General features: G+C 39.3%; 1 pseudogene; it reads left to right on the top strand.

Moving 5' to 3' along the window:
* The window catches only part of LOC125261941, a 54976-nt pseudogene that overhangs the window by 9695 nt on the left and 21485 nt on the right, over positions 1–23796 (top strand).

Below are 23796 nucleotides of genomic sequence, written 5' to 3'. Positions count from 1 at the left end.
AAACGAGACACGGGATGCAAACTTCGGGATGCATTAACTTCGCATAATCTGCAAAAGTCGTTTACAGCCATGTTCACTCCGGTATTTCGCTCGCATCATCATGTGTTTACAACAGGTTTACAGTGGAAGTTCAATCATAGATTTGAGTTCGATGCATGATGTCTGTGCTTCGATGCTGCTGTACAGGCGCATAACATACGTCATAAGTAAACGTATCTGATTGGCTTACGGGTAACCAATGATTTTAAACTTCAGACAAGCGCCCCCTAGCGAGAGAGAAAACACTTCTCTATTATGCCATTCCAGACTCTGTCTACGAAGCAAAGTGAAGTAGCAGAGTCTGGTATTACCAGGCTAGGGGCTCTTGCTAATGGATCAAAAATGTTTTGATAACATTTTGCCAGCATTTTGCCATGTTTTTTTAAAGTATCCATCAGTAGTCATATTACATCCTAAAAATGTCCTGTGGTCTATGTGTATTAAGTTTTGTTAAGGATTGACATTGTATTCAGGAAAAATCAGTTAGTGAAAAGACGCCATGCTGCTGAATTCACTAATAACTTTGCAACACTTCAACAAATCAACATTTTTTGCTAACTTTTTTGCTCATACAATTTTAAATTAATAAGATTATTAGTACAGACGATTTTGGATGCAGCCTATGTGGAAGGTTTTCGAATCTCTGAGTGGTGGATTTTCTTTACATAATATGGGTAATGTATAGCTTTTTTGCACAAATTCTGCTGTCAAACATTATTGCTTAATTCAGTATGAAAAAAATGGCTGTAGTTGTCCACCAGATGGAGACATCACAGTATCTTTAAATCTGTACAGACTACTGTACAGTATGGCCCTCTTTCCACCTGGTATAAAGATGCGTTTTTGGTGATTCATTTTACAAGTGGTCAACGCTATAGGTGGGAATAGGATCAAAAACAAAACTTTGAAGCATCAGCTACAGAAAACAATGTAATCTGAAAATACATGAACATAATGTATCTAATTCTGACCACATGAGATGATCTACCCTCAATGATGTTCATGTGATCATGTGTGTGTATCAAGTTATTTATTATTTTTCCTAGCATTTGGGGTTGTTGTGTCAGGATGGGAATTTGTGAAAAAGCAATGCTTTTAGAAGTGATTTTTTTTTTTTTACTGAGTACTTTCTATGTACCTTGTTCTGATAATAATAATAATAATAATAAAAACAAGAAAATATGTTGTGCCACTTTGTGGTTATGAAATGTTAGTAGGAAGTGAGGGCACCTGACTCACACCCACTAAAAACCACCAAAATGCCTGACTGAATTCACAGCTTCCCAGTCAACACATGAGATCATGTGATGATCACAGTGACATCACACGATTCTCAGCAGTATTGATTTTATTAACAAAAAAACCTCAAATAAAACACACTTGACAAGAAAACCTTTAACAGAACAACTGAAAGAAACAGAGCTTGAAGGGTTAGTTCACCCAAAAAAATGAAAAGTATTCTAGTTTCCATTTCAGAACACCATGCTGATGCATGAAGATGGAGGCCAATAATGAGCCGGCATTCTAATGTAGAACCTGGAAGCACTGCACTGTAACACTTTTCTATATATATATATATATATATATATATATATATAAAGTACATATATAACAAAATATTCTGGGGCCATGAAGTGAGTGAGAGCACTGCAAGTCGCTGTTGTAACGTCACAATCATGTTGCATTGTGGTCTGTTGAGCTGCCTGAAGACTTGCTTCCTCTGTCAAAATCAAGGGGCCGAGTGTCTGTCTAAATAAACTTCCCTCATCCACTTGACGAAGTTGAACACACTTCAAAATGGCGGTGGGGATTCCTCTGAGGGGAAGTGCTTAGGGAAATTCACAAATGTATGTCAAAATGTGGAGTTACACACAGCACAGGAAGTGAAGAGGGAAACCTACTCACTAGTCTTTGCTGATCACCTACATAAAGTAAAATAAATGTGATGAAAAAAAATGTCTTAGCACAGGTGTCATTTCATTGTTTGCAGCAAAGCGTGCAAGATGCACCAGGTACATTGAGACTGTTATAAACAGGGATTATATAATAAAAAAAGACTCATCCAATATAATCAGGTCATTTACTTTCCTATTAAACTTTGTAACTGGCATTTGTTGCTCAATTTAGAAGTTTAAAATATGACAGAATATGCATTGAGATTAACAATAAATGTTTAGTTCATTTAGACAAGACAAGAGTTTAGATCTGTATTTTGAAGAAACTTAAAGATGTACTGTACTCTTAAATATGAACTTGGATATGGTTAGCCACACTTGCTCTCACAGCTAGGGGCTAGTTCCTGGTAGATGTGGTTGTAGAACACAACTTGTTCTTCCTCTCTTTTCTTAACAGGACTTGTTTTCAAGCATATATGCTTGAGAAGAGTTTTAAATAGGCTCATTAATAGAAAAGACTGTATACATATGTGTATAGTTGATTGTATTGTCATAAATTCCAAGGTGAGTGACATCGCCTAGACAGTTTCAATAAGGTGACATAAAACACTCAGTTTTCTCTAATATGTATAACCACAGCAGGACAGGCAGTTTATTGCAATGGCTTTTGGTCATCTATTCATGATCTTCATGTCCGTGCTGATCTTCAACACAGGTACGGAAATCGTTCTCTTTACATTACTGCATAAATTGATAGAAAATATACAATTATTAATTAATCTTTTGGTGGAATGCAGGAGCTACATTACATTTTAACTAGATTATTTATTTGAAATGATAATTAGTATTTTTAGTATTACTATTAGTATTTTTGGATGTAAAATAGTATTATAGGCAAATGATTTGTCTCATTGCATGTTTATTGCATGGTTTGTATTATTTCACTGATGATTAAGGATTTTTTTTTAAGAACTAAAAAGAGTCAAGTTCAGTGCTGTATAATTTCTGTTGTAAAAATCATTAGTTATTATACAGATATGCAGCTCTGGAGAAAAAAGTGATGTCATCGTCCAGCTCAGTTTAGTTCTCATACAATGATGTCAATGCAGGCAGATCAGTAATACTGTTGAATATTAAGTGTCTCCAACTAAGCAAGCCAGAGAAGAATGCAAATAGAAAGTACCAGCTCTACAGTAGTACACTTGCTACTTTCACCTAGTTTTATAGTAAATAGCTAAATAAAAACCATCTTGTAAAAGGGGTTGTGAACAAAATGTGTAAGCAGGTAAATATATTTTTTAGTGTTAGAATACAGATGGAGTTTTGTGTTGTTAAACTGGCTACTTTTCATGTGTGGTTATTTGTTTGTTAGATAGCTTCTCTATCATATATTTTTTATAACAAAAAATGAGACTTGTGCCTCTAATGCTTTTAAAAAATTGTAATAGAACACAAAAGTGTAGTGTATTTATGGAATGATGGGAAAACAGAGTATTTACCTTTATCTTTTATCCTCTCTGTTTTTTAGCATCCATGTGCAATGCTGAAAATGCTGTCTCTGTGCAGACAGGAAGTTCTATTCAACTGGACATAAAGACTGATAAACCACCACAGTTTCATATATTGGTCTGGATGAATGAACAATCAGAAAATATTGTGACATTCATAAACAAGGGGACAAAGATTCTTAAGGACAATGTGGATTTCAATCAAACAACCTTCTCTCTAACACTGAAGAACATGCAGAAGACAGACAGTGGACTCTACACTGCAAAAATATTTGTACCTAATGAAGAAGTTGCAAAATACAGAGTATCTGTTATAGGTGAGTCTGAGTTGCAATTTAGACCATATTAAAAAACAAAATCATGCCAAATCTCATTTAACAAATCTTTTCACATAATTTCTTGAATATAAATGTGCAGCCAAGAAAGTGTCAGTGTCTGGTCTGTCAGTGAACAAAAATGCAGTGAGAAACTGTTGTTTGACCAAGTATAGGTCTATATGTGCTATCAACTTATGATGATGTAAACAAAAGTTGGAAGGAGAATAAATGGTATGTGCTTCTGGAACTGTTTAAAAAGGACTGATTGAGTGAAATTTTAACTTCTAAATAATCTCGCACTGATTCAGTGTTTTCTGTAGTATGTAGAAAATGCACATTTCAGACCCTAACAGGGCAAGTTGTACAGTTACAACTTTAAATTATAGGAAAAGAAGGGTGTTAAAAGATTGCATGGTCTATTAAATACAATGCATCCTCAGTCATCAGTTTTCTTAAATATATGTTTCAGATCCAGTGGATTCTCCTGTTCTGAACTGGACCGTCACCATGATCAGTGTTAACTCCTGTATTGTGAACGTCACATGTAGTAGTCCTGACCGCACAATCAGCAACAGCTACCATACCAACTGTAGTCAGGAGGAAGTGACATCAACTGAAATGCAGCCTCTATCTGTGTATTGTAAAGAGGACATAGTTATTTGTAACCATAGCAACACAGTCAGCTGGAGGAATGACACAATACAGATTAAACAACTCTGTACAACTAATGAAAGTAAATAACTGACCCAACAACCACATGCAAAACTTATAAATACAATTTCTATTCTCTTATAATTAGTTTATTAGTTTATTATTGTGATGTCTTTAGTTTCAGATAAAAGTCCTGAAGAAATCAACAGCTCTTTTCCTCTCATGGTCGCTGTCACTAGTGCTTCATTGATGATTTTAGTTGCAACTGTTTTACTGTACTGCTTTTGCAAGAACCATAACAAAGGTAGGCCTATATCTGTCTTATCTCAAATGTTGGATCAAATTAACAAAAGACAGAGCTTTATTCTTAAGCCTGTACCCTCAGAATAAAATTTTTTTTTGGAATTCACATTGATGGTCATGTGATATGATGTACCAGTTGAATTACATTTTTTCATACATTACACACTTGAATTACTGAATACATGGTGAATGGTGAGGCAGCCATATTCAATACTGAATACTCAAACTCATACATATGAAAAGTTTATAGTCTACACATCAGAGTCAAATGCAGGACAATACACCTACACTGCCCAGTTGTGTATGTAAGTGCTTCATATAAGTTTTATTTAAACCCTGTATGATGCCTAATAGTGAGGAAAGCAAAGATTACATGTACCAATAGTCATACTTTCTGTGGTGACAGTAATGGTCAGGTGATTTTTTAAAATGATGCTATTCTAAATCTCTTAGGTGCCCAGCAGGATGATCAAACAGTCTATACACAAGTTCAGGTATGCTTTAAAATACTTCATTATATTTGTGCAGTCATCACAGATCATAAATGCTCTTAAAGGTACAATCTGTAAGGTATTCGCAGTAAAATATCCAAAAACCACTAGGCTAGTGTTATATATTTTGTCCAGCTGATGACTAACAATATCTCTAATGTTTTCAACTACTGGTAAATCATGAGAAAATTCCCATTCTAAACAGTGACACGGGGCAGTGCAGTCACCTGTCAATGACGTCAGTTACCCTTTGTTACCGCCTTTACTGACGTAGAGATCACATGACAACAGTGTCGTGGACAAATGCGGAAGTAGTGTCTAGCGTCCAGCAAACCACTAGCTTGCTTCAAGCAGTTCCTTATTTACTTCTTGCACGTTTTATGGTGGATTGTGTTACTTATTTATGGAACATAATTACTGTTTACCATCTGCCGCTGGTTCTGTCGACAAGGACAGCTCCCGTAAACCTCATACTCATGACCGGAAAAGCGGAAGCGACGCGGGAGACTGTGACATAATAAAAGTCCCGCTGCTCGTGGAGCGTGTGTTGCGCAATTGCTCCAGCGGCCTCGTTCAGCTCCCGCAACACTCGGTCCTGCTCTGCTTCATACTACAGTAACTTTAATAATCGCATCCATGAACTTTTTTCTTTTGCACCGTCCGTTGAGATGGAGACCACATGTCCCAAGTTTCCGCTCTAAAACTTGGCGTCATCAAACTACGCCTTTGTTTTGAATAGGCTTCTAGTGACCTCTAGCGGAAAAAAATAGTACAGATTGTACCTTTAATCGTAACACTTTAGAATAATGGTCCGTTATTAATAGGTAACTATGCAGGAAGTGATGCAGGACAAATGAGTAGTAGCCTAATACATTAACACTTCAGCTACTACTATTACACTCTAAAAAAGCTGCTGGACTGAGCATTTTATTGGGTTGTTTTTAATATTTTTACCCAGGTGCTGGGTAGCTTGTATGTTTTTAGGTCAGCTGCTAGGTCATTTTACTATCAATACAAATGATGATCCTCCTCATATACCTACCCAGCGCTGGGTAGTCTGTGACAAACCAGTTAAAACTGGATATATTTTGTGTTCTGTTCTGAGAGAAAACCTCCTGAGGGGAACCTCCCGCCAAACAAATGCAGAACCAGGGCAGAAACACGACGCAACATCGCTGTCATGTGTAACAACCCTTACAAAAAAACAACAATACTTCAAGTTAATTTAGTATTAAGTATACTTAAGTATTAAGAATACTTAAAGGTGCCCTAGAATTAAAAATTGAATTTATCTTGGCATAGTTGAATAACAAGAGTTCAGTACATGGAAAAGACATACATTGAGTTTCAAACTCCATTGTTTCCTTATTCTTATATAAATCTCATTTGTTTAAAAGACCTCCGAAGAACAGGCGAATCTCAACATAATACCGATTATGTTACGTAACCGTCGGGGTGTACGCCCCCAATATTTGCATATGCCAGCCCATGTTCCCAACATTATGAAAGGCATTAGACAAGGGCAGCCAGTAACGTCTGGATGTGCACAGCCGAATCATCAGACTAAGTAAGCAATCAATAACAACAGCGAAAAATGGCAGATGGAGCAATAATAACTGACATGATCCATGATAACATGATATTTTTAGTGATATTTGTAAATTGTCTTTCTAAATGTTTCGTTAGCATGTTGCTAATGTAGGCTACCATTGGTTAAATTTATCGTTTATTACTGTATTCATGGAGACAAGAGCCGTCGCTATTTTCATTTTTAAACACTTGCAGTCTGCATAATTCATAAACACAACTTCATTCTTTATAAATCTCTCCAACAGTGTGTAATGTTAGCTTTAGCCACGGAGCACTATCAAACTCATTTAGAATCAAATGTAAACGTCCAAATAAATACTATACTCACATGACCCGAAACAGGCATGCAGTATGCATGACGAACATCTTGTAAAGATCCATTTGAGGGTTATATTAGCTGTGTGAACTTTGTAAATGCACTGTATTATAGAGTTGCGAGCTCGATGGGCAGGGAGCACGAGATTTAAAGGGCCAGCAGCCCTGAATCGGTGCATTGTTAATGATGCCCCAAAATAGGCAGTTAAAAAAATTTATTTAAAAAAATCTATGGGGTATTTTGATCTGAAACTTCACAGACACATTCAGGGGACACCTTAGACTTATATTACATCTTGTAAAAAAATGTTCGATGGCACCTTTAAGTAAAGTTCTAGTATATTTTTAAGTATACTTTATGTAGTAAGTATACACTAATATCACTGAACTAGAAGTATACCTGTAAGTGTACTGTTTCAATACTACTTGGGACTAAATTGGCCCACCTTTTAGTATATAGAAACAGTGTAACAGTAATAAAATTTGAGTAAACAACTAGTTTACAACTAGGTTTTTTTGTTTGTACTGTAACTATACTTATAGATAACTTATAGATATACTGACCATCAGAGCTGGGTAGTAACGGATTACATGTAATCTGGATTACATAATCAGATTCCAAAAATCAAGTAATTAAACTACTTTTTAAAATACTCGTAATCTGACTATAGTTACTTTTTTATGGATTATATGATTACATATTATTTAAACAACGGACAGTAAGTTGTAAGCAGTAAGTTGTTCACAATTAATTGATTCTCCTAATTTTTCATTTTTTTAACATTTATTTTTTTCATAATAAACCTGCCGCTTATATACGTTTGTGATTCTTTGAGTTTTTCCGGCGGTGAGGGGGAGGGTTGTGAAATCATGCACAGAAATCAGCAACAACAAGAATATTTGTTTTTGTCATGTTGCTGTTTTCTAAATGTACTTATTTTTAAGTAAATATGTTTTAAAATTATAAGATGTGATTTTGTTTTATTCAGTGTTACTATCAGCAAACACTTACAGGTACATTAGTGTTAGTATTTTGAAGTTAACTGTCCATACATTGCACTTTAAAAATAATCTGTTGAGGCTCTTGTTGGTGAATAGAATATATTTTTTCAAATATATATTTTCTTTGTATCTGTAAAAATAGTACAAGTTTATCCTACAATATATGTGATATCAAATAAGGATTAGCACAACAATAATCTAAATGTAATTCAAAAGTAGTCAGATTACTTCACCAAAAATGTGTGATCAGCCACTTTGACCGTCAGCCATTTTGAATCTTGTGCTAAAACGCTCTATTTTTTGAACGCATGAGCGTATCCTTACGAAACTCGGCATGGGTCTTTGGCACCATGCCCTAACAGTACACAAAAAGTTTCGGCGCAGCGCCAACTTGTGGTCAAAAATTATAAACAAAATTTACAAAAATGCTAATAACTTTTGACTATATTAACCTATTGTAAGGAAACTTACCTCAGTAGATTCATTGGGTCATGCTGAGAACATAGATATTAAATTTGCCATAGTCGGCTGAACTTCCTGTCCGCCATATTGTTTTTCTTTAAAAAAAAACTACTTTATCAAACTCCTCCTGGACCGTTGCTCCGATTTTCACAAAAATCGAACCGTATCATCTTCAGACCATGCCGACAAACATTTATGGATTTCAAGTCTATACGTCAAACCGTTTTCGTATACTGGAGCAACGAATTTGAGGCATGATGCAAAACCGACTCTTTAAGCTGTATCTCTGCAATGCTTTGGCATATTGACACCAAACTTTGCATGAGTCACTGTCACCTTAATTTGACCATACCACAACAATTTGGTCACAGCGTAACCCTTAGGTTTCACAGTGGTTGAAAGTGATGAATCATTAAATCATTATTATTAAAGGTATTTATGATTTCTCTGTCATTTTGCCTAAATATGGTTTTAAAGGCGCTCTAAGCGATCCTGAGCGGAGTAACTTCCTGTTGACGTTCGAAGTGTTGTCAAACAAAACAGAGGCTAGCTAGACCCTCCCTCCTCCTCCTCCTGCCCCTCCCCTCTGTGCTTCCTGAAACAGTCATGAACGCGCATTTAAAATGTAAGTAGCTTGCGTATTGACGCTGCTTGTCGGTTGTTGGCTGAGGCACTGTTTATTGTTTCGTGGTCCGGGCTGCACCAGTTTGTTTTTGTGTCCGTTTTTGGAGCTTGTGGCGACTACAGAGACCGCGTTTTTTTTACAGTGTGTTCAGGGGACAGGCAGCTAGCGGATAGTGAGGAGATGTTTGCTGTATGTGACAAAAAAATGTTTTTGGCCTAAAAACGTGTGAGATCGCTTAGAGCGCCTTTAACTGACCCTTCGCAGTGAGTTTGATTGACAAGCGATTTAACCAATCAGAACGCCGAATCCGCCATTTTGTCCGACAAAGCAGTCAGAAGTTAGAAGATTAATCTCAGTGGACTTAAACTTGAAAAAATGGTGTGTATTGATGTCTTTCTGCGTTTGAAACAACATTCCTTCTCATGTTCATTCATGTTTATTTGATCCTATTAATTAACTAGTAGGAAGAGATGATCGGTTTACAAGCCTCTTGAGCTGAGGTGCTACAACAATCTGTCACGACACATTAAAGAGCCACAAAAAGTTTTTTATTGTTTGAATTTCTTAAAAAACTTCACAGTTTGAAAGCTGGGACTTTGTTTAATATCATAAGCAACCTGCTTTGTCTTGTCTGTCGACATGTTGTCAGTGTCCTCTTTGCTCCGCGATGTATTTTTTTTTTTGCATCTTCATGTGTCATGTGATGGACAGTTTGGAGGTGTGTGGCCAGTAGCTCAGGGTTGGTTTGAGCCTTAGAGGATATGAGTCACCAACATACTATAAGTGTATTGGGAAACAATTCTGATAAAAATATCTACTAAATAGCTATTAATATTTACATACTTTTTTTTGTTTTTTTGTTGGCAGTTTAATGCAGTCATATGTATGGATTTCACCCAGCACCACAAATGAACCACCGACACCAGGCTCTTCGGGGATCACGTCTGGCATTTATTGACAGAGGACAAACAATCAACACACACTTCAGATTCACTGTGTTTCAGATGACTGTCTCCAATCACAGGCTGTTCTCAGACTTGTATCACAATAGTCAATTTCTTTCTGTCTCACAAAACATGAATTAAATTAAAGCTGCAAGCAGCATTGAAAGGGCCCTTGCACCCAGGGCCACCGCCACTCAGTGACTTTAGGAAAACAGAGAATAGTGGGCGATATGCATTTAAAAGGGTAAATAAAGGAGAAATATGCAAAGTCATTTTGATATGCCAAAAGGTGACACTTTAACTATAACTGAATATTGTCATAGATGTCCTCTGGCCAGGACTATTATCATGTGAAGTTTGAGGCAGATCGGACATTGTATGCCTGACTTACAACAACTTCCTGTTTCATGGCACTATGATTTACTGAATATTGTCATGTAGATGTCTTCAGGCCAGGACTTTTATCAAACGTGTGAAGTTTTGGGCTGGTCAGACATTGTATGCCTGAGTTACAACAGCAGCCTGTTTCATGGCGAAATGGACATGCAATTTAACATCCCAAAGGCCTTAAGATTAGACAGACCAAATATGATGTTGATCTGGTTAAATCTCTATGAAGAGTTAATCACAATGTAAAACATGGAATTTCCTGTTGCCTGCAGGTGACGCTATAACTGTAACTGAATATTGGCATGTACATGTTTTCAGGCCATGACTCTTATCAAACTTGTGAAGTTTGGGGCACATCGGACATTAGCTCCTAATTCAGGGGCTGTATCCTCCGGAGGTCGCATTTGAAGCTGCATACGTCATGGAATCGGTCTCATTTAGGAAAAGTAACCGTAATAAAATTGACTGTTATTCCTCGTGAGATGTAAAATACTGTAAAATACTTCTTTATTACTTATCTAACTGTTAATTTTCTTAAATGAGACAGACTCGATGACATATGTTATAAATTGTTATAAATTAAATTGCTGCCTCAAAAAGCTTTATGACACATTTTTAAGATGAAGTTTTTTAGAGTCCTAAAAGTAACAGCACACAGGTTTGTACATGATATAAGGGTGAGTAAATAATGGCAGAATGCTTATTTTCTACTATCATTTTTTTTTTTTTTTTTAAATGTTATGTAAAGTGTGGGTTGAACAGCAGGTGGGGATATTTGACAACTACCATTAGTCACCATGTTGTGATGTGGAGACCAAGCATTAGCAAACCGAAATATGCAACCAAATTGTGGAAATGTAGTGTTGATATAATTAAACTCATGATTGCCCACATTCAAGAGTGACTTTACATGAAGAGACAGAAGATTGAGACAGTCTATAAGAAGTTGCTACATTTTTGGGGAGTAGGCTTTAGTCCCAATTTCTTCTGTCTCTTCATTTAATTGACTGTCTTGATGGTGAGATCAGATTTCTGATGTAGGTCTCCTTGTTTAGAGAAAAATCTCAATTGATTATTGCAATATTGGCTAGTTAATATCTAAAGCAATTCTAAGGCATTCTAAAGCAAAATATGAATAACCATCTTATGCTTATGCTTATGTTAAACATCTAATGTTCCTAAGACTTTTTGCACAATACTGTATATAAAAACTGTATGTGCTAGAGATAAGTAATACTAAATGATGCATCATTGTAAGTGCATGCCTCGTGCATGTTTTAAACCACAGTGAAACAGGGCCAAAGGTGAAAAAAGTTGGGTTGACCACAAAACAGGAAACCAGTTACTAAGGAAGTTAGAACAGCAAACTAGCTCACAAACTTATGAGGAAGAATAATTGTACTTAAGCAGACTACTGTGCAAATGGTCAGAGCTGGGATCTTTCTAATTTATATTCCAGGGAAATTATTTATTGTTAATCTGTTAAATGTTGTATTACTTCTCTCCTAAGCCCACTAAATCCCATCATAGAGTGTACAATCACAACGTAGAATAAACTGCAATCATATTTAATGCCATTATTCATGAAACAGGCAGTATAATACCAGTGTCACCGTCTGTCTCACCGTCCCCTGGACTCCATTTCCCAGCATCCCTCTGAATCCATACCTGCACCCAGTCAGCTCATCTTCACGGATTCCCTGCACTTCCTCATCAGCACTCCCTTTAAAAGACTAACTGCACGTATTTGTCTGTCCTTGTCAATGTATGTTAGTTGTTTCCCGTGTTTAAGTATTTGGATAATAAACCTTTGCTGCTGCATTTGATCCTGCATCCTCTCCATGATTTCAACTATCCGTGACAGAAGGACAGACCCCTTGGATATGGATCATCCAGCAGCTAAAGCTTCTCTCCAGGCTGAGGACCAACTGTGCAGATTGTGGCAGAGGGGCAGGCCTTTGGAGAGGTATGTGGAGTAGTTTCTGGAGGTTTCTTATCAGGTGGGTTGGCCTGATGTCTCACTCAATGCTTGTTTTCAGATGGGACTGGACAGGGATACCATTCGGTATTGTGAACCTGCTTGTGATTTTTCTCCCTGGTCGAATCAATAAATCTTGTTCTTTATTTAAACGGTTCTAACTTTGAAGTTGAAGAAGTTGGAGTAAAATGATCCTCCTCATCCAGTCCCATCAGAAGCAAACAAGGCCTCGCCAACTTGCCTCACCCCGGGTCCCTTCACATACCGCTTCAATGGTCCTGTCATTTCCTGGCCGGCAGTCTTTCCCCGGGCAAGAAAGTGAGTCTCCAACAACCCGATGATTAAATCAGTGAAGTCAGCGCTGAAGTCCGCCACCATTCCAGCGACAGCTCCTTACCCAGCCCACGAGTCCGCTCCAGGTGCTCCACTCCACGAGCTTGTTCCACTCTAAGAGGGCAATCCAGCCCACGAACCCGCTCCACTCCATGAGCCCGCTCCAGGGGGTGCCAAGGACTCCATTTCCCAGCATCCCTCTGAATCCACACCTGCACCCAGTCAGCTCATCTTCACGGATTCCCTGCACCTGCACTTCCTCATCAGCACTCCCATTAAAAGACTCACTCCTCCTGCACGTATTTGTCTGTCCTCGTCAATGTATGTTAGTTTTGTACGCCATGTTTAAGTATTTGGGTAATAAACCTTTGCTGCTGCATTTGATCCTGTGTCCCCTCCATGATTACAACTAAACGTGACAACCAGCATGGCAGTTTAGATTACAAGAGATTGCAGAGATTATGCCCTATACTCAATTTGCTTAACTCCTGTCTTCCTTCTATTAAAGTTTCTTTATCACATGATCAAAGAATCGATTGATGGGGGTTACCAATTTATTTGGAAATTGTCAAGCCCTGCATCCCAATGTGCATACTATCCACCCTATCTGTCCTAAATAGTATTGAATATTACTAGTGTCACATACTATTTAGGATGGGTAGTATGCACATTGAGACGCAGGCAAGGTTGTTTTCATTTTCATGGACTTTTAGTTTGTTACTTTCAGTCACATGTGTTTCCTTTGTCTAGTTTCCCTCCACTTGAGTTGTCATGGTTACTGATGATTAGTTCACTAAGTTCAGCTGTGTCTCCTTATCAACCTTGTTTGTACCACTACAGTTCCTTTTGATTCCTCTGTTCATTGTCAGTTATTGTTTCACACCCTCTGTTACACCTTATGCGTGTTCTGACTTTGTTTTATTAAATACCTCTGTATTGGAACCTTCTGAATTTTATTAATCTTTGGATCATTCAAAGTTGTGACAGAAATATACTTTTGATTCACTAAAAAGAACTGCATCATAGGAGCCATTTGTTCAGGAACTGATATGCTGTTGCACTGTTTCTGAATAGCTAGAAAGGAACTGGCTCATGACTATCATTTGTTCAAGAATTCAGCTACACTTATACTGGTTTTATCTTTTACACCTCAAAAAAATAAAAAATAAAAAATAAATAAAAATTGGAATGAAGTCGATTTGCATCCATTTCAGGACATGTATAATTAGGGGCCAAGCATCAAAGGTGCGTAGGCACCTTTTGTATCTGGCTTTTATTTTATTTATTTATTTTTTCTTCCGCTCTTGAGTCTATGGCAGCCCATAGAACCACTTGTGGGAAAGTTATGAAATTTGGTACAAAGTTAGAGGACAGTCTGAACTGTGTCCATAGCAAATTTGGAGTCTAACTCAATCCCTCTAGCGCCACCAGCTGTCCAAAGTTGCACTCATGTTTGTTAATAACTTTTCAACTGTAAGGGTTAGAAACAAAATTCTTTTTTCCACTGATTCCTTGGGTCATGATGTCATTTTCCATCATGAAAATTTTTCTGCCATTTTGAATTTTCTGAAAAATACTTTTTCAAACTCCTCCTAGGCCGTTAGTCAGATCATCTTCAGACCATGCTGACAAAAAGTTATGGAATTCAAGTTAATTTTTCAAACTGTTTTTGAAAAACACGCAAACTAATTTTACTTAGTGCTTGCAGAAACAGACATAAGGCTGTATCTCTGCAATGCTTTATGGTATTCAGATTAAAACTTGGTACATATCACAAGCATTACCTGAGGCAACATGCAGTGTTGCGGCGCAGTGCCACCTACTGGTCCGGAGATATGAAAAATGGGTATTTTTGCTTATAACTTCTGATGGGTTTGTCCAAAAATCATAAATTTGGTCTCATTAAATTGATATCGAATGACATCCAATTTTCCCATATCCGCCATTTTGACCATCGGCCATTTTGAATTTTGTGCTAAAATGCTGTATTTTATGAACGCGTATCGTTACGAAACTGTGTATGGGTATTTGGCACCATAACCTGACAGTACACAAAAAGTTTCGGCACAGCACCACCTCGTGGTCAAAAATAATAACAAAATTTACAAAAATGCTAATAACTTTTGACTATATTAACCTATTGTAATGAAAGTGGTCTCAGTAGATTCCTTGGGTCATGCTGAGAACAGAGATATCAAAAAATATCAAATAAAAACTTCCTGTCCGCCATATTGTTTTTCTTTAAAAACCTACTTTTTTGAACTCCTCCTAGACCATTGCTCCGATTTTCACCAAATCGAACCGTATCATCTTCAGACCATGGCGACAAAAATTAATGGATTTCAAGTCAATACATCAAACCGTTTTCGTATACCCACACAACAAATTTGAGGCATGATGCAAAACCAACTCTTGAAGCTGTATCTCTCCAATACTTTGGCATATGAGTCACAATACTTTGCATGAGTCACCTTACTTTGAACATACCACAACAATTTGGTCATAGCGCCACCTACTGGTTCAAAGTGATGAATCATTAAATCATTATTATTAAAGGCATTTATGATTTTTCTTTCATTTTGAATATGTCTTTAATTGCTCAGTGTTGCAGTGAGTCTGAGGCTCGCAGCTGTGCTGGGATAACTTGTGCCTTCTTTGTGCTTGGCCCCGATAACTGCTGCTTGCAGCTCTATTTTATGTTAATTTTAGGACTCACTTCCTCTTCTGAGATGGCGGAAGGAAAATAACTCATTACACTGGAGCCGCATGACATTTCTTTTTCTGTTACAATGGCTTTTTATTTCATTTTATTAACTACTCATCTGATCGCTACAGGTATGCCTCTGTATGCTATTCATATTACATATTTGCAGATTAATAATAAATGTTAAGAATATAGAGCAAGGAAGCATTCAGATCTTACTGTATATTCTTGCCTTATATTCTCATGTATAGATCATACATTTGTTTGTGAAACGTAGCTTATGTGTCTGTTTTTTGCTTATTACTCTAATTACTACTACTATGATTAGTAAAGAGAAATGCTTTTGAGAAATCGAGCGCGGTGATCACGGAAGAGATACATCTTTTTAGATGTTTCTTGACAGTAGTGAAGAACTTGCGCCAAAAAATAAAAAACTCAATCAGTATTTGTCTTATTCTCTAGTAAAAATATATTTAAAAAAAAAACAAAAAAAAAAAACTTAAAACAATATAAATTTACTTGTCTACAGTTTGCAGAAGTGATGCTTCATGTGACCAAAAAAAAAAAAAAAAAAAAAAAAACAAAAAAAAAAACTGATGAAAGCATACATTGAACAATGAGAACTTCAAAAAAGTGTTTCCACACTTGTCCTTTTAGAAATCCAATTTTCTGTATTGGTTCTCTTGTTTTGTCTGTTTTGCTTCTGTGACAATACCGAATGGAGAAAGATGTTAGTCACTGTTTAGATTTTATCCGACTACACCACCCTGGTGGGAGGCCAGGGAAATAACTCCCAATACAAGACACACAGGTAAGTTTTACCAACTGAAGGCAAGGAATTAAGGGAGACGTGGGTAACCATACAAAATAGACTTTATTATAAAATCACATTAATTAAAACTCTCGCAAACACACCCACAATAACAGAAATATATCCAGGGCCAGGATTTGTGGGAACCAGGCAGGCCGGCTGCAACTCAAGAGGTCATCCAAAACCCACCTCAATTCACACCAGGCAAACACCACACACACACACACCATCCAAAAAGAAATTGTATCAGCACACAGCACACTGTGAAACACCGCAGAATGGAGCAGCTAGCCTCCCCAGTTCCACACACACACACGACTTCACTGGCCCTGGAGAGAAAAAAAATAAATAAATAAATAAATAAAACGCATTAAAGAAAAACAACCAACAATTAAGACAAATAACAATTAAATGAAAAATAAGCCAAACACCAAAATAATAAAGTTACTGCAACAGTTCTAATGCTCAGGCCTCCAGAAAACACCACATAGGCGTACAAACGAATAACCAACATCAGAATGGCACTGGAGCAAGGCATCAAAAATAAGTAAATAAACAACCCAATACATACAAACAGGAAATGTATAAAGAAAATACAATAATGAATAAAAGAAAAAAACCAAAATAAACAGAAGACGAAACAAACAAAAATCAATCAAATTAAACAAGAAAAATTAAATCCAAAAGCTTAACTGATAGGCAGCCTTGCGGACGCGTATCCGAAGCCCGCTTTAACAGCCCCGGCGACGTGCAAGGCAGCAAAACAGTATACAGTCCAATGACACGATCGAAACCAAATATATCCGTAAGCAAAACAGCAGCTGCGTCACGTGAAATCACTAGCCGAGAACTGGACTCAATGTTCCCCTTTCCCTTTAACCCAGGAGTATGAGAATTAGTCAAAAAAAAAAAAATAATAATTAAACAGAACAAATATGAAAGACAAAAGCGGCATACTTACAATTGATGTTGAATACTGGACGCAACGCTGTATGGTTACTCACTACCGGTGCCGCAGCTCAGTCCAGCGATCAGCCTTCACACACATACGCACCTGCCCTTGCTGCTATTACTAAAAGCAACACGCTATAAATAATACAACTTAAATGGTCGCAAGTTAAGTATCAAAACATACCTGCAAGTGAACTCCGAGTCAGAAAACATACCTACCCGTCAAAATAAGGGTCCTTAAATAGTGCAGCTATTATCACTCAATTGGTTTACCAATGACACTCCAACCAACCAATAAGATGACGTAACTCATCCTGCCACACTTCTATACATGCTTTGTAAAGCACCTAGAGCACTCCGCATGCCTTACTGCAGTCCACACTGAGACGAGTTTAGCTGTATATGCAAATATTTTGTATCGTATAGGCGTTCTGTCCAGACGCATCCGGCGTTTTCAGAAGGTGAAACTGCTATTTTTTTGAAACCGGGTCCCAGAGTGGATAAATCGAGACATATCCAGCTGCAGACCTGCAGCATCAGCAGTTTCAGAACCGCAGCCAAAAAAAAAAAAAAAAAAAAAATCAACCTTATTAATCATTCATGCCCCAGTGCATGATGGGAACATCAGTATACAGTATAGAATTTGCGTTGTTCCCTTTCGAAAGGGAACTTCAACTCTGCGTTCAATCACGCTTTGGGGGAACGTCACGTGACCCAGGTGTCTGAAAACAACTATCCAATAACTCCAATCCTTATTGGCCGGCAACAGCCTATGACGTCATATGGCGCGACCCGGAAGTATAAATGAGTGCCTGGAGAAACAGAAGACATCTAATCGTCTTTCGGTCCTGTTCTGTCTGATTACGACTATACCAACTCCGGTTTTTTATATCCCTTACAAACGTTCAAGAGGGTGTGTTTATCCGTGTCCCCGAGTTTGACACTTATATTCACATTTTCTGGGCGTTTTTCTGTCTGGAGAGGAGCGCGCATACACAGTGCTTGAGGGCACTGTCTGTGTTTGTCTGTTGTTTACTGTGAGCGTCTCCCTTTTCGGGACGCTCCGTTCTCGTTTGACACTCTTCCCGAGGGAAGAGGTGTCTGTCTCTGTGCCTGATGATTCTGGCTCCGTTTGTGCTGAGGCAATACGGTGGCTGCGATCATAGGGCTCGCAGATGAGCTCGTTGGGAAGTTTGAGAAAGTTGTCTCTCTCTCGGCTTCCCTGCGGCTGACGGGGATGACTGGATGGCGATGACGTTTCGAAATGACGTCATCGCGTCCGGCGCGAGCGCTCCACTGGCTGTTGTATGTGTGCGGAGCTGCTGTGTGTTTGGGACGCGCTTCTCGGCGGGCTGCAGCTGCCGTGAGAGCGCGTTAAGAAAGGGGCCGCGAGCCTATCCATTAATACAGCGGCTTCCATGACTTTCCATTCCCTTCCTAATGAGATCGGGAGGGCACGGAAAAACCCCTAGCCGTCCAGATTTGTATCTGAACCCAGACAGACGGGAGGAGGAAGATGCGAGAGTGAGGTGGGTGATCGATTGTAAACACTGAAAAATTGCGTTTGTAATCGATTCCCCAGCTACATAGGGCGATTTATATCTACCCTCTCCTCTTCTTCTTCCACCTCCTGTATATATATATATATGTGTGTGTATATATAATATATATATTTATATGCATGTGTATATAAACATAATTCATGCTCAGATGCTTCTTATGGTCAGACTGATGGCTGGGCCCATAGTGATTTATTTATGTCAGCCCGCTGTTTCTGTTTGATAGTAAGAGGATCTTTTAGGCTTTAAAGATCCTTAGATTCCATCCTTTTTATGTAAAATAGGAGCATTAGGAGTCTTCGGTCTTTGAGCCGCAAGGGGGTCTATATTTTACGTGTTTAAAATAAGACCTTATTTTCCTGTATAGTTTTCTGGGCATGCAGTCAGAAGAAGTAAGGGGTTTTTGGGCAAACTGAAGTTGATAGGTTGGCTAGTGTGCAGGCCACAAAATGGCCGCCTCTTAGCCACCTGTTGTTTAGAGTAGCTTCTCATCTGCTGTGTTCTAGGGTAGTTTGAGTTACCACTCGTCACTTCAGTTAATATGTATGTTTAGGTCGGCCTTAATCGGCCGCCTGACATTGTTTGCTTGTGAGCTTCACTTTCTTTCTCTTTTTCATGAGATTTGGAGGTGAAGCCCAGGCTTCACTAGGCTTGTGGCCCTGTAAGAAGGCCCGTAGCTTAGCGGCCAGGCTAGAGCTAGGTTAGGTGTGTTATTTACGTATAACCCTATGTATACTATCCCTTGTTAGGTTGTATAGTTCCTAATTCTGGCCTCCTCCCGAGGGAGTTGTTAGGCCGTATGCCCATTATCCCCTTGTTTTGTAGGTGCAATTGTTGAGTTTAACAGCTAGGTTGTAGACTGTTTTTAGACTCTCTGATGCTGTTATCTCAGGTGGTAGGCCCTTATCTTTGCGTAGATAAGTCATGCTGTGTGTGCAAGGCCCCACTTTCTAGAACTTTTATGCTAGGGAAAATGTGTTTTTTCCTCTGAGCCACTTGTTTCTTTAATCAAGTTTGAGTTAACGTTGCTAGGGTTTAGCATTCGTCCTCTATGGCTCAGTACAGATTTGAGAATCTGTATGGAGAGAATTATTTTCCTCTTTGAAAACAGCATATACATCAAAGTGCTGCATTTGCTTTAAAGTTCTAGACTTTTGCCCTACATTGTATGTGAGCTTACTTATGCTGCCACAGGTTAGCACCTGTTCCCGTAATAGCAGGCTTTTTCATGTAGCCGCTATTGGAGACACTGGTGACCTATATTCCCCATTAGTAGGTTTATTGGTGTTACTGAGTGCATCACCTGTGGGATTGCATACTCAGGGTAGTATAGAACCACTTTTTGAGAAAAGCTGGTTTCTATTAGGTCCCTTTATTGGTGATCTTGTTAACAGCTATATTGCATATATCTTTGATTGTAGGCTCTTATGGTTAATTAGCCTCCTTCTAGTTAGCAATTGTTTTTCTAACAAGTGCTGTTAGCTGATCATAGTTTGCTCACATAGTTTACAGCATTTCACTAGCTGAAGCCACGTGTCATTAGAAGGGTAGGCCCCAACAGGCCTCCTTTCTAGTTCACATGCTGGCACAGTTTTTGTTTTATTCTGCAAACAGGCTGAACGCCACTTGTTGCTGAGATTGCAGGCTCCGCGGGGCCTCCTTTTTTGGCCGACTTGTTGGCAGGATGCCTGGGAATCCGAGAACCCATACCACCATTGGCCACACCCCACCTCTGTTGAGTAGGCCTTAAGCAGGCCTCTCGTGGAGTATGGTGGCGTAATGTGCATTCCCTCTCTAAGTAGTGCGTGAAGGTTTTCCACTGAATGCATGGTCTGATGGTTGATATGGTCTTGGACTGGCTGATGCCACGTGTTTACTATGGTAGGCCCTAATAAGGCCTCCTTTTCATGTTGGCTCAGTGTGTGTTATATGGACAAACGGGCTGAATGCCACTTGTTGCTGAGATTGTAGGCCCTATAGGCCTCCTTTTTAGCTGACATACTGGCAGGATGCTTGTGAATCCAATACCCCGTTGGCCACGCCCCACCTCTGTTGAGTAGGCCTTAAGCGGGCCTCTCTTGGAGTATGTGGCGTAATATGCACTCCTTTAGAAACTAATCTTTGAATGCATGCCCTAATATTTGGTACTGTTATGGTCGCCACCTGCTGATGCCATGTGTTTAATAAGGTAGGCCCTATGGGCCTCCTGCGTAGCATGTTGGAGTTCAGTTATGTACTCCTCTCGCTTTGAGAGTAAAAAGGTGCTTTTTCCGAGTACTGTTCTGAGTGGCTGACCTCTCAGGGTGAGTTCTGGTGGGAAACCTTACTGAGGTTTGGTTATAACTACATCAGCCTCCTTGAGTCTGTCACAGTCTACTACAGTTGCTGAACGCCACTTGTCGCTGAGATTGTAGGCCCCACTAGGCCTCCTTTTTAGTTGATTTGTTGGCAGGATGCTTTGGAAAATCCTGACCACCTAAAAAGGCCACGCCCCACCTCGACGGATAGGCCCTAATCAGGCCTGTTCACGTTGGGTGGCAGCGTTCTATGTATTTCTTCTGAGGAAGTTTCAATACTAAATACATTTCTTTTGGGTGGACTGGTTATGGCAGCCGCTTGCTGATGCCATATGTTTACTAAGGTAGGCCTCTTCTCGGCCTCCGGTGTAGCATTTGGAGTTCAGCTACGTACTCTTCTCGCTGTGAGAATTTATGGTGCTTTTCCGAGTACTTTGAGTGGCTAGCCCCTCAGGGTGTATGCTGTGGTTAAACCTTACTGAGGTTTGGTTTGAACTGCATCCGTCTCCCTGAGCCTGATCTTATGCTAGTTGAGCTAATAGCCACCTAGATGTCTAAGGTGGATCTATTCAAAGCTCCTAGAGATGGCCACTGGACTTATGCCATATGTCTAAAGGTTGCTAGGCCCTATGGGCCGCCTTTTTCAACATAGTGGTATATGTTGACGTGTATTTCTCTCTGAGAACCTTTATATACACTTCCGGTTGGCCAGGTGCCCAGATGATATTTAACCTCCTTGGTGTCGGTTATTTATCGTTCTTCGGTGCCTAAGAACACTGCCACGAGCTGATGCCCACGTGTCTGTTGAGGTGATAGGCCCGCACGGGCCTTCCTCGACTATGTGTTGGCGTATGTTGTACTCCTCTTGCTTGAAAGAGTAAAAAGGTGCTTTTACTGAGTGTACTGCTCGTTGGTTTGTGTTGGGTAGATTATCATGCGGGCGCTTTGCAGTCTCCTATGCTGCCGTTGAAATTGCCTGTCTGCTGCAGCAAGACAGGTGTTCAGGGTGGCCCCTTCAGGCCACTTTCTGAATATACTTCTGTTTCACTTATAGCTACTATCATGCTGTAGGCCCCTCTTTGGCCTCCATGAGTATGTGCCCATTGCATGGTCTACCTGTTAGGTGAGCTTTGTACTTCCCTTCTGGGGTTATGTTGTAATAGTGCTTAGGTCCCTAAGCTGATCATGGTGGTAGGCCTTAATCAGGCCTCCTCCTAAGATTCAGCCCCAGGCTGGTTTGTGCTCCCCTGTATCAGGGTTCTCTAGCGCACAGCCTCCTCAGTGCGGTAATTAAGCACTGAGTAGATCCTAGGATGAGTGGATTATCTCCCCTCAATAGGAGGGTTCATAGCACTCAGCTGAGTTCTGCTCTCCAGGATGCCCGTCTCTACGCGTGGGTCTGAGTTGCTCCTGCCATTCTGCAGTCACTCTTACCTGCTCTCTTCTATGAAGAATGCGTTATGGAGATTCTGTACTCAGACAGGGTTGGCCAAGACTAAGTTTGTCCTATGACAGACCAGGTCGGCCTCCCTGGTGGCATTGGGGGTGACTTTGTTCCCCTCTAGTGACTGGATGGGGTTCCCTTCGGTTCCCTGGCCTCATTCCTTTAAAGAAACCACTTTGTCTGTGGAAAAGTTGGTCTCAGATGCATGCCTCTAGCGGGCTTAGTAGGCCTTCTCTCTCTGGAAGGCCTTCTGTAGGCTCAGCTTGGGCTGTTGGCCATAAAAATACACTCGATGTTACAGTCACTGCCTTTGCTGTCTTCTAATATCTTCAATTGTTGCACGATTTGCACATTTGTAAACGACTTTACTTAGACCCATTGTGCAAGCTGTCTCTTTAATACTGCATGTTGTTGCTGATTGGGCTTTTGACACACCCACCAAACAAGAGAAAATGTATCTCAAACCCTGTTGCACACCATTTTCAGGAAACATGTCATTCAACCCCGAAACCCCCTGATGTGCCCATGATGAACAATAAAGCCACTAAAACGACAAGCTCCACCTTAGCAAATTTGTGTTAAAAATCTGTGTTAAAAACATCCAGTATACATGTATCAAAATGTCCTATGTAGTGGACCTGATATATTATAAAAATTAAGTTTCCTTTTCTCTCTCTGCAGTGTCTTTTGCTGAAATCCAGCCCGAAAATCAGTCTGTGCAAGCAGGGGAGCTTGTTGAGCTTGTTCCGAGACAACAGCTTCCAAAGTTTATTCAGCTAATCTGGAAGATAACACCCTTTGGCAGTCATAGCTCACACACCATTGTAACATACAGTAATAAAAGAATAGTTCCTTCTGATGCCTACAAGGACAGAGTGGTGTTTAATAATAAAACCTTCTCTCTAACACTGAAGAACATGCAGAAGACAGACAGTGGACTCTACTGCATAACAACAGTTGAAAAAAAAAATGAAGATTTTTGTCAGTACAATGTATCTGTTGTTGGTAAGTGCAGAATTCAGGACCTCACAATAAACACTAGTCAAAGCATATTCTGCTCAAAAAGGGAAGTGACATTACTTGAATCTGGACTCTCTCACCACCCATTTTATTGTAAAAAGGTTGCTGTTATCAGTAAAAATGCAACCCAGTCTACTGAAATAATCAACTTTGTGTCCATTATATTA

This window comes from Megalobrama amblycephala, unplaced genomic scaffold, assembly GCF_018812025.1.
Source record: "Megalobrama amblycephala isolate DHTTF-2021 unplaced genomic scaffold, ASM1881202v1 scaffold533, whole genome shotgun sequence".
Taxonomy (NCBI): Eukaryota; Metazoa; Chordata; class Actinopteri; order Cypriniformes; family Xenocyprididae; genus Megalobrama; species Megalobrama amblycephala.
Note: the sequence above shows the minus strand (reverse complement) of the source record. Positions and strands in the feature narration are given on the sequence as shown.